This window comes from Pteropus vampyrus, unplaced genomic scaffold, assembly GCF_000151845.1.
Source record: "Pteropus vampyrus isolate Shadow unplaced genomic scaffold, Pvam_2.0 Scaffold6, whole genome shotgun sequence".
NCBI classification, from domain to species: domain Eukaryota; kingdom Metazoa; phylum Chordata; class Mammalia; order Chiroptera; family Pteropodidae; genus Pteropus; species Pteropus vampyrus.
The window spans coordinates 3,387,070-3,389,850 of NW_011888787.1; the positions used below are offsets into that span (position 1 = coordinate 3,387,070).

The 2,781-nt window shown below is 38.0% G+C and overlaps 1 protein-coding gene across 1 annotated transcript in view; it reads left to right on the forward strand.

Annotated features, from left to right (window-relative positions):
- IGSF3 (immunoglobulin superfamily member 3) overlaps positions 1-2,781 on the forward strand; it is a 95,451-nt gene that overhangs the window by 44,697 nt on the left and 47,973 nt on the right. The gene's annotated exons all lie outside the window — the stretch shown is intronic.

Below are 2,781 nucleotides of genomic sequence, written 5' to 3' on the forward strand. Positions count from 1 at the left end.
GGATGGACCATAGTTTATTTATCTGTTCACCTAGTGAAGGACACCTTGATTGCTTCCGAGTTCTGGCAAATATGAATAGCTCTGCCTATAAACATCCGTGTGTGGGTTTTGTGGACACCGAAGTTTTCAGTTTCTTTGAGTAAATACCAAGGAGGGCAGTTGCTGAATTGTATGGTAAGGATCTGTTTAGTTTTGTAAGATACTGTGAAACTGTCTTCTGAAGAGGCTCTACCATGTTGCATTTCCACCAGCGGCAAATGAGAGTTCTCATGGCTCCACATCCTCACCAGCATTTGGCGTTGTCAGTGTTCTGGATTTTGGCTGTTCTAATAGGCGCGTAGTGATGTCTCATTGTCGTTTTAATTTGCATTTCCCTGATGACATTTAATGTGAAGCATCTTTTCACTTGCTTACTTGCCATTTGTTTATATTCTTTGCTGAGATGTCTGTCAAAGCCTTTGGCCCATTTTTTAATCGCATCAGTTTTTCTTATTGTTAAGTTTTAAGAGTTCATCGTATATTTCGGATAACAATCCTTTATCAGATATGTCTTCTTACAGATATTTTCTTCTAGTCAGTAGCTTGTCTTCTAATGCTCTTGATAGTTTCTTTCACAGAGCAGAAGATTTTAATTTCAATAAAGTCCAGCTTATCAAGTATTTTTTTATGGATTGTGACTTCGGTGTTCTGTTTAAAAAGGCATCACCATACCCAGGGTCATCTGGGTTTTCTCCTATGTTGTCTTTCTGATTTGGAAAGTTTTGATTGACTCAGTTTCTATTCAGATCTTCTTTTCTTCTTGTGTGGGTTTCTGCAGATTGTGTCTTTCAAGGAATTGGTCAGTTTCATCTCAGTTATCAGATTTGTGGTCATAGAGTTGTTCGTAGGATTCCTTTATTAGCCTTTTAATTTCCATACCATCTGTAGTGATTTCCTCTTTCATTTTTTTATGTGAATAACGCGTGTTCTCTGTTTTTTTCTTAGATAGCACGAGTAAAGTGTTATCGATTTTACTGATCTTTTTCAAGAACCAGATTTTGGTTATGTTGATTTTCTCTATTGATTTTCCGTTTCCGATTTCATTGATTTCTGCTCTAATTCTTTTTATGTTTTCTGCTTACTTTGAATCTAATTTGTTTTTCCTTTTCTAGTTTCCTAGAGTGGAAATTTAGATTATTGATTTGAGATCTTCTTTTCTAATACATGCATTCAATGCTCTAAATTTCCTTCCGAGTACTGGTTACCCCGCATATCACAACTTCCAATAAGCTGTATTTTAGTTTTCATTTAGTTCAAAATATTTTTGATTTCTATTGAGATTTCTTCTGTGACCCATGCGTTATTTAGAAGTGCGTTGTTTAATCTCCAAGTATTAGGGGATTTTCCAGCTACCTTTCTAAAATTGATTTCCAGTTTAATTCCCTTGTGGTCTGAGAGCAGACATTGTATGATTTCTGTTCTTTTAAACTAGTTAAGGTGTTTTGTGGCCCACTGGTGAATGTTTCATGTGAGCTTGAGGAGAATGTGTATTCTGTTGTTGGATAAAGTAGTCTGTCTGTAGGTGTCTATTGTATCCAGTTGATTGACAGTCGCACTGAGTTCATCTATGTCCTTACTGAATTTCTGCCTGCTGGGTCTGTCCATTTCTGAGAGAGGAGTGTTCAAGTCACCAGCTATGATAGTGGATTCATCTTTTTTCTCTTTGCAGTTCTGTCCTTGTAGTTCAATGCTCTGTCAGGTGCATATACGTTAAGGATTGTTATGTCTTCGTGGAGAATTGACCCCTTTACCATTATGTAATGTCCTTCTTCATCCCTGATAACTTGCCTTACTTTGAAGTCTGCTCTGTCTGAAATTAATGTAGCTACTTCTGCTTTCTTTTGATTAATGTAAACGTGGCATATTTTTCTCCATCCCTTTACTTTTAATCTACACGTGTCTTTATATTTAAAGTGGGTTTCTTGTAGACAAGATATAATTGGGTCGTGTTTTTCGATTCACTCTGACAATCGCTAATTGGTGCATTTAGACCATTGATGGTCAAAGTGATTGTTGATGTAGTCGGATTAATATCTCCATATTCATTACTATTTTTTATTTGTTGTCTTTATTTTGTGTTCCTATTTTTGTCTTCCACTCTCTGCCTTTTGTGTCTAGTCCTTTTTATACATTTACATACAATACTTTCATCTTTTGAATTACAGAAGTGATATTTGCTTACTGCAAAGTAATTCAACAAATACAGGAATGTCTAAAGTAAAAATTGTTAAAAAAAAAAAAAAAAGGAGAAGCGATCCCTGCTCAGAAGAGCCTTCTTGTCGTAGGCCGAGAGGGCAGATGGAAGGGGCAGTGGGACCAGGGGGTGCCTCGGTCAGGGTTGGGGTCTGTTTGAAGGCAGAAGCAGGCATCAAGGAGAATGAGGTCTGCACAGCACGGGCAGTGCAAGCAGGAAATAGGGAGGGTGAGGTATGGAAGGAGAATTAAGCTGCCGAAAAGCAAACGTTAATTTTTATTTCTGTGTTAAGGTTCACTTCCTAAGAGCGGCATTATTTTCAGGGGCCAAAGGCCCTTCGTCAGGCGAGGAGGAAATTCAGGAGATACTTAATAAGGAGGTGCAGCTGAACGTGTGTGTTTAAAGTACAATCCAGCATTTATTTATTTATTTGTCAGGGCTGTTTATAACCTGCTTCCGCCCTGGACAAGTTGTTTTGACCCTGATGCCCTGGCTCATTCAGGCCACTTAACATTGCTTACCTTTCGGCGGGATAATGTGCAGATCCA